This window comes from Nicotiana sylvestris, chromosome 3, assembly GCF_000393655.2.
Source record: "Nicotiana sylvestris chromosome 3, ASM39365v2, whole genome shotgun sequence".
NCBI lineage: Eukaryota > Viridiplantae > Streptophyta > Magnoliopsida > Solanales > Solanaceae > Nicotiana > Nicotiana sylvestris.
The window spans coordinates 108,933,935-108,946,501 of NC_091059.1; positions in this window are offsets into that span (position 1 = coordinate 108,933,935).

Sequence of the window (12,567 nt, forward strand, 5' to 3'; positions counted from 1 at the left end):
AAGAGGAAAAGGATCTCAACATCCAAGGATCCAAAGCCCAAGAAAAATCTGGCTCATAAGCCAAAAAAAGACATCGCCGCCCTGCCTGCGGAGGTAGCTCAGCGACTAAGAGAGGAAGAAGAATAAAATGAAGACGACGGCTTCGAAATGGTTGCCCCAATGAAGGGGAACATTGAGTCTCCAAAGGCCTCTAAGTCGGTAAGGGTTAAAGAGATTCCGCCTCGAACCGAGGGGGCCTTAGAAGAGGACCCGGGCAAAATCCCCGAGTTGTTGGAGACTAAAGATATCTCCCACCGAAATGAGCAGTCGACGGGTATGTTCGAAGGGGCCAGCTCCAAGTCCTTTCGCAATGAAGAGAACGTTTTGAGAGGCCCATTTATGGCAATAGAAATCAGAGATTTCCCGCCGATTCTTTCATTCTCGGAAGGGGAAGTTCTGGAGGCTCAGGCCATGAAGACCCCTCAGGCAGAAGGCACCTTCGGAGGGGAGGACCTTCTCCAAGGTTGTTTTGTCGGGGTCGACAATGTCGCTGGCTTGAGTGAATTGGAAGTAGTGAGGAGGAGCTTTGGAAAATCTTCCTCGAGTTTCAGATTGACCATCCAATTTCCGGCCCCCAGTGTTGATCCAGAGTGCAAACGAACTATCATTATTACGATCCTACAGGATGCACAAGTTTTTGCCGCCCCCATAGGGGTGGCCAGTTACCTTCAAGGTCTGGCCACCGAGGAAGATCAAGCTCTGATGGACGAGGTGGGAGCACCTTGTCTCTTCAATGAGGCCCAGCAAGCTCTGAATTGGGTAAGCCCTAACCTTCTTTGTTAACACCGGTCTTCATACTAGTGTTTTTCTCTCCTTGCCTAATTCTTTTCCTTTTATTTGTGTATGCCTTGGTACTTCATCATGAGGCTTTCTTTAAGTCTCGAAGAGAGTTGGGCCGATATGAGGCTGAAATTCAAGGGCTCACCGAGGAAAACAATGCTCTCAGGCTTCTCGGTGAGCAAAAAGAAAAAGAAATCAAAGGCCTCCGAGTTGAGCTGGCCGTGGCCCAAAAAGAACAAAGCGAACTGACCGAGCAGGTAAATAAAGTCTTAGACGTTTATGGCCTCGGTTTGGGAGTGATGGCTAATGATTCGATCTCATAGGTCCAGCGGCTGCACGAAATGATCGTGCAACTCCGAGGAGAGGTAGATGAGGTGAAGGCAGAGACTGCAGTGTGGAAGCAAAAGATGGACCGCCTTGCCTCATAGAAAAAGGCTGCTCGAGCTCAGTTATCCTCAACCGAAAGAAAACTCCAAGGCATGAAAGAGAATAACTTGGAACAAGCCAAGAAAATTGAGGAGCTACAGGCTCAGTTGGACACGGAACTTGCAGTGGCGAAATCTGAGGTTGAGACGCCTAAGGAAGATACTGAGGCAATCATGGTTGTCTATAGATATGACGCCGAGGCCGCTCAATCTTGAGCAAAAGAAGATGCTAATACTGCTCAGACTCGAGCATACTGGGTTGTCGAGCATGTCAAGTGACAGTCTCGAAGAGAGACTCTTGAGGAGATTCACGCTCGCGGCTTTGACCTTGCTGTCGAGATCGAGAATGTGAAAAAGCTTGAAGGTAAAGCCAAAGTGTTGCTATCTTCTGATGATGATGATTCCAGGAGTGGAGAAGGCTTTGAGGACAAAGATGTTGCTCCTGGAGAAGATTAATTGATTAGGATATTTTTTGTAAATTCTGATCCGGCCATGTTGCTCTTTTAAATAACTTTTTGATATATAAAAATGTCTTTTCTTTTCCTTTCCGTTCTGTCTTTACTTTATTTTATTTATGCCTTATGAAATTGCATTCATAGGTTAGAGATTCAGATAATTTGGATCGAAATCGAGCTAGTGTCGACTGAGTACTTGCTTGAACTCTATGTAGGATAACCTTTAGGTTGTAATTAAGTGAGGATGATCCCTCGAACTCAAAAATAACATGGCACTTAGGCTTTTGAATTAGGCCACTATGGCCTTAAAATGGCTTTTTTCCCTTTTCGGCTTAAAAAAGTTAATCATATAGAAATTTGTTATGGCTTAGCATAAAATAAGGTTGTTCGAGAGTTCGAACAATCCGGTACCCCTTAGGGTTTTCGAGGGTTGATGTTATCGAAACCCTTTATAATTTTGTCGAGGGTAGCCCTTTTAATCGGTTTTGTGAAGATATTAGAAGGCATGTTTCATTACGAAATTCGGACGTCTCTGAACTGTGTTAGTTTTGCCGTAGCTTTTAACTTGGGGTTTGCCTCTTTGGCTTGTTTCCTGATTACACTTTGAACTTGTTCGAAGTGTCAGTCTCCGAATAGGGTGGCCATGGCCTATAAAAATGAGGGTTGCCCTTTTAAGGTCTTATGATCTCGAGATTTTAGTAGTTCGATTACATTGATTTTTCGGGAGGTAGTCCCCAAGTACGGGGTAAGTTGTTTGAACTTCAGTTATGATCGGCCCTTAAGCATGTTTCCATAACAGACCAAAAGTATGAAATTTTGAAGAAAAATTTCTCTAAGGCATGAAATATTTGGCAAGGAAAAATATTTCTCTCAATAGATTATACATGCGTACATGTTTGCCTTTAGGGCTCGAGTAATCTACATGGGCACGGTTCTTTTGACCGTTTTGCCATTACAAAGTTTTACCTATCGAGACCCTGTCGACACAAAGTATCTTCCTTCTAACAAAGTCGACATCCGAGAGTGATGGCCCCCAGTATTCAAGGTTAATTGTAATGAAGCCTTGGATACTGTTGAATTGCTCTAAGTTAGCACGAACAATGGTTGCCTCATTAAACACCTTGCCGGAAAAACCCACTTGGGACAAAAACCGATCTAAGGGAAAAAGAGTGCAACGTGTACGTTCAGACCTAAGGACTTTGTGATGAAGAATCCTTTGATGTCTTCGATTGAACACATGCAATTGGTTAGTATAAAATGTAAATGAAAATAGAGAAGGTCGTACATTAGCAGTAGTATCGCTTGAGGAGTGATACATTCTAATTGTTTGGTAATTGCTCGTCATCCATTGTGCCAAGTTTGTAGGATCCCTTTCCAACTATATCAAGGACCTGATACGGTCCCTCCTATTTCGTGCCAAGTTTTCCATCGTTTGGGTCTCGAGTATTGAGGATGACCTTTCTCAGAACTAAGTCCCCGATCTTAAAGTGTTGAAGATTGGCTCTTCGGTTGTAATACCTTTCGATCCACTATTTCTGCATGGCTATTCGAACGAGGGAGGCTTCTCGTTTTTTATCTATAAATTCAAGGCTCGTATTCATAACCTCGTGATTTAACTCTTCTATTGCATACGGAAACCTGAATCTAGGTTTCCTGACTTTGACCGGGATCAGAGCTTTGGCACCGTAGACTAAAGAGAATGGTTTTTCCCCCGCACTTGATTTTGACGTTGTTCGATACGCCCAAAAGACCTCGGGCAATATTTCTCTTCATTTTCCTTTAGCTTCGTTCAATCTTTTCTTTAGATTTTGGATTACGGTCTTGTTTGTCTATTCGGCATGTCCGTTCATAATACAGCATTGACAGGATCCTTTTAATTTTATGGTCTTCGAAAAACTTTGTCACTTTGCTGCCAACGAATTGCTTTTCATTGTCGCATAGAATCTCGGCAGGCATTCCAAATCGGCATATGATGTGATCTCAGATGAAGTCTATGACTTCTTTTTCTCTGACTTTCTCGAAGGCCTGTGCTTCAACCCACTTAGAGAAATAGTCAGTCATAAACAAAATGAATTTAGCTTTATCTGGGGCTAATGGTAGAGGGCCGACGATATCCATCCCCCATTTCATGAATGGCCATGGGGATAGGACTGAGTGGAGTTGCTCTCCAGGCTGGTGGATCATCGGTGCATACCTTTGACATTTGTCGCACTTTCAAATAAATTCTTTAGTATCCTCCATATCAGCCCAATAATACCCTGCTCTGATGACTTTGTAAACCAATGACTCGGCACCGGAATGATTTCCGTAGGTGCCCTCGTGAATTTCCAGTAGAACGTAATCGGTATCTCCTGGTCCCAAACATTTTGCTAAGGGTCCATCGAACGTTCTCCTATACAGTGTTCCATCCTCGGCCAATATGAACCGTGCGGCCTTCGTGCATAGAGTCCTCGATTCTTTAGGATCCAATGGAAGCTTCCTGTTCTTTAGGTATTCGATGTACTTATTCCTCCAATCCAGGTTAGACTTGTGGAGTTTATTTCGGTGTGTCCTTCTTCGATTACTAACCTCGAAAGTTGTACGACAGTCCCCGAGCTAAGTTCATCGTCTTCGATCGACGACCCCAAATTTGCCAGGGCATCAGCCTCGCTATTTTGTTCTCGAGGTACGTGATATAAGGTCCATTCTTTAAATTGATGTAGAGACACTTGTAGTTTGTCCAAGTACCTCTGCATTTGATCTTCTCGAATCTCCAAAGTCTTGTTGACTTGATTTACTACAAGTTGGGAATTGCACTTGGCCTCGATGACCTCCGCTCCCAAGCTTTTAGCTAGCTCGAGACCTACAATCATGGCCTCATACTCAGCCTTATTATTGGTTAATTTCGAACTTTTGATAGATTGTCTAATTGTACTACTTGTGGGTGTCTTCAAAACGATGCCTAGACCGGACCCCTTCACATTTGAAGCGCCGTCTGTGAAGAGGGTCCACACCCCCCATGATGTACCCGATTTTAGTAATAGTTCCTTTTCAACCTCGGGTACGAAGGTTTGAGACTTGATAGCCGTTCGAGGTTGATACTCGATATCGTACCCGCTAATCTCGACGGCCCATTTGGCCAATCAACCCAAGAGTTCGGGCTTGTGCAAAATGTTGCAAAGGGGATAGGTGGTTACAACACAAATTGGGTGACATTGGAAATATGGTTTTAATTTCCTAGAGGCGCTTATTAAAGCAAGCGCTAACTTTTCTAAGTGTGGGTACCGGGTCTCGGCTTCACCTAGGGTCCGACTAACGCAGTAAATAGGAAATTGCGTACCTTGCTCTTCTCGAACTAAGACCCCACTTACTGCTATCTCCGAGACCGTTAAGTATAAGTAAAGTTGCTCGTGCGCTTTCGGGGTATGAAGTAATGGTGGGCTCGATAGGTATCGTTTGAGTTCCTCCAAGGCCTGTTGACATTCCGGGGTCCATGTGAAATTGCTCTTCTTCTAAAGCAGTGAGAAGAACCGGTGGCTCCTATATGAGGACCTCGAAATAAATCGACCTAGGGCGGCTATGTGCCCTGTCAACCTTTGTATAGCCTTGACATTATCAACAACTATGATGTCTTCGATTGCCTTAATTTTATCGGGGTTGATTTCGATCCCCCCGATTTGATACCATAAAGCCGAGGAACTTGCCCAAACTGACCCCGAATGCACATTTCTCTGTGTTGAGCTTCATGTTGTACTTTCTCAGTATGTCAAAGGTCTCCTGCAAATGTTTTAAATGGTCCTCTACTCACAGGGACTTAGCTAGCATATCATCAACATAAACCTCCATTGATTTACCTATTTGTTCTTCGAACATTCGGTGTACTAGGCGTTGATAAGTAGCACCAACATTTTTTAGTCCAAACGGCATTACATTATAACAATTGGTGTCGTATTTAGTGATGAAAGAAGTTTTTTCCTGATCCTTCGGATTCATTTGTATTTGATTGTACCCGAAGTAGGCATCGAGAAAACTAAGGATCTCGTGGCCGGCCATGGCATCGATCATGCAATCGATATTCGGCAAAGGAAAGGAATCTTTAGAGCATGCCTTATTTAAATCCTTATAGTCTACGCACATACTTAGTTTATTTCCCCTTTTAGGGACTACAACTACGTTTTCTAACCATTCGGGATATTTTAGCTCCCGAATGGACCTATATTGAGAAGTTTTGTTACCTCATCCTTGATGAATGCATGTTTTACCTAGGACTGAGGCCTTCTCTTTTGTTTTACCGGGCGGAACCTCAGGTCCAAGCTCAGTCGATGTGTTGATCTCCGGTGGGATCCCTGTCATATCTAAGTGGGACCAAGCAAAACAATCCATGTTATCTTAAAGGAATTGAACGAGTTTTTTTCCTGAGCTCGGGGGTTAACCCCATGCCCAGGTATACCTTTCGATCAGGCAGGTGCTCGATCAGTACGATCTGTTCCAGCTCTTCAACCATTGACTTTGTTGCATCAGAATCATCAAGGATTATGAAGGTTTGAGGTATCGTATAATCATCATCCTCGAAAATTTCCTACTCCTCCGATCGGGCTGAGGCCGATGACTGTGGTTGCTATTTGACTTCTTGCTTTCCCTTCGACTCTAATCCCTTTGTTGTTCAAGCGCTGATATTGATCCTACCTCATCAATTGCAAATATTTCTTTGGCGGAGGGTTGTTCACTATACACCGTTTTGATTCTTTCTGATGTTGGGAATTTCAAGACTTGATGAAGCGTTGAGGGCATTGCTCTCATATTATGAATCCAAGGCCTTCCGAGCAGTGCGTTGTACCTCATGTCACCTTCGATCACATAGAACTTTGTTTTCTGGATAGTCCCAGCCACATATACTAGCAAAATGATTTCCCATTTGGTGGTTTCACTTGCCATGTTGAAGCTGTTAAGTACTCGAGCTGCGGGCACGATTTGATCTTGGAGACCGAGTTGTTCTACAACCCTTGATCGAATAATGTTTGCCAAGCTACCTGGATCAATCAACACACGTTTAACTTGAATTTTATTCATAAGGATAGATATTACCAGTGCGTTGTTGTGAGGTTGTTCGATCCCTTATGCATCCTTATCGTTGAAAGACAAGGTTTCTTCCGGTAAGTAGTCCCGAGTTCACTTTTCCCTTGTGGTTGTCACCTTGGTGCGTTTAAATACCGACCCTTGAGGAATATCGACCCCTCCAACGATCATATGAATCACATGTTGTGGCTCTTCCTTATCGTTATGCCTGTTCGAATCCCTATTTTTAAAGTGATTCTTGGCACGATCACTTAAGAATTCTCGAAGGTGACCCTCGTTGAATAAACGAGCTACCTCCTCCCTCAGCTGTCTGCAGTCCTCGATTTTGTGTCCATGTGTACCATGGTACTTGAATATTTGATTAGGGTTCCTTTGAGCTGGATCAGTCTGTAGGGGTCTGGGCCATCTAGTGTCCTTGATCCGTCCAATGGCTGACACAATACCTAATGCATCGATGCTGAAGTTGTATTCTGATAGTCGTGCTGCTTCTATGGGCTCGATATGTTTATCGAAGCCACTTTTACTCATGACCCTCGGGAGGTCTGTTCTCGATCATTTATTCGATCATTTCGAGCGGGATTATGTCCTAGGCCGTTGTTTTTACGATCTGTGTTGTATAATTGGTACCGATCTCTGTTCGATCGGGTTTCTCTGTCGATGTCCCTTTGAATTCTGCCGACGGGCCTATTCGAGTAATCAAAACTGGAAAGGGTTCCCAAGTCATAGCTGGATATTCAATTAAATTCTGCTTTAGTTGTCGTGGTGCTATCGAACTTCGTTCGTTCAAATCTTGAGTGAAGGCTTAAACCGCCCAATCATATGTGACCGGGGGTAGGTCCATGCGTTCCATCTTGAACCGAGATACAAATTCTCTTAACATTTCGTTGTCCTTTTGTCTTATCTTGAAGAGGTCTGACTTACTAGTCGCAACCTTTATTGCTCCAGTGTGTGTCTTTACAAAGGAATCTGCAAGCATGGCGAAGGAATCGGTGGAATTGGGTAGTAAATTGTGGTACCATATCATCGCCCCTTTCAATAAAGTTTCTCTAATTTTTTTCAATAGAACAGATTCAATCTCATCATCTTCTAAGCCATTCCCCTTTATTGCGCATGTATAAGAAATGACATGCTCATTAGGGTCGGTGTCCCATTGTATTTTGGAATTTCTTCTGGATGGGCTTCGAAGCCGCACTTGGAGGGAAAGGCTTCTGAACGTCCTTCTTCGAATTCAAACCCTTTAGAATTGGCGGTGCCCCCGATACTTGCTCAACTCGAGAATTGTACGTTTCTACCTTTTTGTCATTAGCCTCGATTTTCTTTTCACCTGATTCAACCCGTTTAGTGAGCTCCTCGAGCATTTTCATAATGGTGGGGTCAGTCCCCGATTTTTTGGCGTTTGATTTCTCCCGTACAGGTTTGGCTCTATGAATAACTTCTTTGATGTTTTGAGCTCAATTCTGCTTGGTGCTCGATTCGGATTTTGTAGTTGTGCTATCGCAGCTTGTTGAGTCTGCAACATCTCGAATATTATTCGAAGGCTAATTCTGCCTTCTTCACCGCTCTGTGCATTCTGATTGGCTGCTCGAGCATCCCTGCGGATGCTATTGTCAGGGTCAACGCCCAAATTCCCATTAATGGCAATGCGGGAGCTGACATCGATTGGGTCTACGGCCGGCGGTCCGTGGGGGTTGACTGGAAGAACTCCATTTCTTGGGGCGGCAATGTTTTCGATCTCGCCATGAAGAACAAGGTCGTTGTCGGTGTGAGCGGGTGCTACTTGAGAGTTTGATATGTTCATTCCTGTAATCAAAGACACTTACAAGAACAAGCATAAAGTAGTATGCGATTGAGAATTAATACCAGGCAATCACTATTATCCTTAGCCCCACGATGGGCGCCAACTGTTTACCCTTAAAATTAGATAACAAGTAAACTTATAATGTGATTTTAAGGACATGTGATTTTACGTAATACCAATTGATAAATGCAAAGATTAGTAATAGAAATTAACAATGAGATAAAGCAAACCAATGTTGAAATGTAATTAAACCCTCGAGCTTGAGTGCCTTCGAACTGGTCGGTACCCGAATAGTCAAGAAATAAGCAAACTGATGAACAAGAATATAAACTAGACAGAAAGTATTGTATTGCTTTGATATGCATCAATGTAAGTGCCCTACAAATGAGTGGGACTCCTCTTTATATAGTAGAGGAATCCTAATTATGGTATAACTCTACTTACAGAATGAAATCTCATGATTAGCTAGTTAATCGTCCTTGATTTGATCCGTTCTGAGATTTTTGCCATGATCTCCGACCAGTCACGGATATCTTGCCTTTCTGTTAGTATTAGTATGCTACCTTCGATCTTGCTCGATGTGTGTCTCATTTGGTCTCAATTACTACCGGCCTCAATCTTGACCGGTACCTCGAATCTCGAACTCTATACCTTATCCTCGTGCCTCGATCCGATCTATTACGGGATCGATCTTCGATCATTCACACTGGTCTTGATAAATCAGTAAAATTGGATGGGCCCGATTTTAACTGTATACACTCTCATATACCATTTCCTCTAACCCATTGTTCACGTGTTGGGCCAAGACCAGGCCCATTTCTTCAGAACAGAAATTTACTCAGCTCAAAGATTCAAAATTCCTGAATCCAAACTCCAAAAAGGGAAATTGGAGTTTCAAATTGAGGGAAAACTCAAATTTTGATTAATTGAAATTTTCTATTTTTGTTTTTTCACTCAATAAAAATTGATAAGCAAAAGTCAATGACAGTTTTATAACATACTATGTCCCCATAATATTCCTATGTTCTATATTAGTTAGAATATTTCAGTTGTTAGCTCCATCTGTATATTAGTGGAAAATAAACTTTCCATGTGGACACTAATGCTACAACGATTTATGTCATAAGAGTTAAAATACCCAAGGCGAATGATGTATATAAGAGATGTGAGCAACACCCACGGGGTCGCGCTTATGAAGATATCATACCTATTAGTTTCAAGGTTAAACAAAAGAAAACAGGTACGAGGTTGATAATAAAAATCATTGAAAGCCATATTTGGAAAGGTCATGAGTAGTTACAAATATGGAAAGGAATCAGTCAAATCCCTAATTATACACGATTTGCTATTATTGCTTCAACCGTTACAAATCACTCACATGCAATTAATGCAATAAATATTGGTAACATGCAGGAGCAAAATAAGACAAACCATTACAAATTGTAGTCCTATTTAAACCTTCCCATCAAGAAACCTGCTAAATTGTCCTATCAATTGTCAATATTCTTACTACCCTCTATTATTGGAAGAATTGCTCTTTCCAACTGTGAAGAAGGCGACCATCATCAATAAAAAATTTATTACTTTACTGTAACGACCCGACCGGTCGTTTCATGAGTGACCACTCTGTTTCCCCCATTTCTGCTTCTTATTGCTTTGTTTATCGGTATTATGTGTTATCAGGTTAGTTGGCTCGGGTTCGGAAAGTTTTGGTGAAATTTGAGACACTTAATCTCTTTTGAGTGAGTTTAAGTTGGAAAAGTCAACCGAATGTTGACTTATGTGAAAAAGGGCTCGGATGTAAATTTCGATGGTTTGGATAGCTTCGGGAGATGATTTGGGACTTAGGAGTGCGATCGGAATGTGTTTTGGAGGTCCGGAGTAGATTTAGGCTTGAATTGGCGAAGTTGGAATTTTGGCGTTTTTCGGTTGATAGGTGAAATTTTGATATAGGGGTCGGAATGGAATTTTGGGAGTTGCAATAGGTTCATCATGTCATTTGGGATGTGAGTGCAAAATTTCAGATCATTCGGACGTGGTTTGATAGAATTTTTTATCAAAAGCGAAATTCGGAAGATTTTTGGAACCTTAGGCTTGAATTCGGTGTAATTTGGTTGATTCGATATTTTTTGAGGTGTTTTGAAGATTGATATAAGTTCGAATAGTGGTGTGTGACTTGTTTGTGCTTTTTGTTGAGGTCCCGGGGGCCTCGGGGTGATTTCATATGGTTGACAGAAAGTTAGGAATTTGGAGTTGCAGCTGAAGTGTATGGCTGCTGTCATAATCGCATCTGCGGTTGGGAGGCCGCAGGTGCAACTCCCGCAGATGCAGAATCAAGCTGCAGAAGCGGCCAAGAGACGAGTCGTGAGGAGCCGCAGAAGTGAATGCCTGGACGCATCTGCGATGGCACAGGTGCGAATGATAGACCGCAGGTGCGGTCCCAGGCCTTTAAGTGAGAACCGCAGATACGGCGGGTTAAACCGTAGAAGCGGGAAATGGACTGTAGGTGCGGAATCCCTGGATCAGAAAGTATATAAGGTTTCCTTCACAAATATTTGCTAAGTTCTCCATTTTTGAAGACGGGAAGCGAGTTAGGGCAGTGAATTTCAAGGGGAAATCAAAAAGTATCAGTTGGGTAAGTTATCTAAGCTTCATTACTTGAGTTTATGATCATTTTTCCATTGTTTAATCATGATATTAGTGGAAAGTAAGGAAAGAAAATTGAGGGATTAGGGCTTGGTATTGGAAACCTTGACTTGAGGATTTGAGGGGTCATTGTCGGATTTTGGTACTTTTGATATGGATGAACTCGTGGGAGGATAAGGAGTTTATTGATGTAATTTTTATCGGATTTCGAGACGTGGGCTCGAGGGTCGAGTTTTGGTTAAATTCGGGATTTGTGTTGTAATTTGATTATTTTCGAGTGGGTTTTGTTCCCTTAGCATATTTTGATGATTTTATACTTATTTTGGTTAGATTTGGAGCATCCGGAGGCAGATTCGAGTGGCAAAGGCATCGCGGGCTAGAGTTTGGACCGGATAGAGGTGAGTAATGATTGTAAATGTTATCCTAAGGGTTTGAAACCCCCGATTTTACATCGTTGTGTTACTTTGAGGTGACGCACACGCTAGATGGAGAGCGTGGGGTTGTGCACCGTTGGGGATTATGACTTAGTCCATCCCGTATGACTGTTTTACTGCGCATTTGATTGAAAACTATTTGCTATCATCATGTTTTGGGTTGAATGCCATATTTGGGCCTCGTGCCAACTGCTTTGGACCCTTAGGGGATTTTTACTACTATTCCTCACTATTTTGACTACATATTCGTATTCAATCATGCTATATTCTACTGTTTTCATAATTCAGCCATATTTATTTTGTTTTGACATCTTAAATGATATTTAAGGCTGAGAATCATATTTTTACTGTGCCCGAGAGGCTTTGAGAGATTTCTGACTGAGTATGGCCAAGGGCCTGTATTTGTGAGGTGATTATGGGATCGGACTGCGCGTCGCAGCTGTATTGTTTGGATTCATGGTTATGAGGCCAAGGGCCTGAGTTGTTACGCCACAAGGTGGCTTAATATGAGATCGAGAGCCTATTTGATTATGCCACGAGATGGCTTGATATTGTGTTTGGGCGTAAGGGGCCCCTCCTGGAGTTTGTACACCCCAGTGAGCGGGGGTACCCAGTGTGACATGTGATATAGCCCGAGGGGCTGATGTTGTTCCATGTTATTGCCCAAGGGCTGATGCGAGTGATTGTGAGATAGCTCGAGGAGCTGATTCTGTTGGTATTTTGCCCGATGGGCTGATTTTATGTGTCTATCTTTTCTCACTACTTTTGATTCACTCATTTAAACTGCTAAAAGATGTTTTAAAGAGGTTTTCACTGGACTAAAATGTTTTTACGAGCTTTCACTATTTTATTGCATTGTATTAGTTTTATACTGCCTCTTTGTAGTATTTCACTGTGTTTTACATGTTTTCTTTTCGCTCAACTGCTTTTACTTT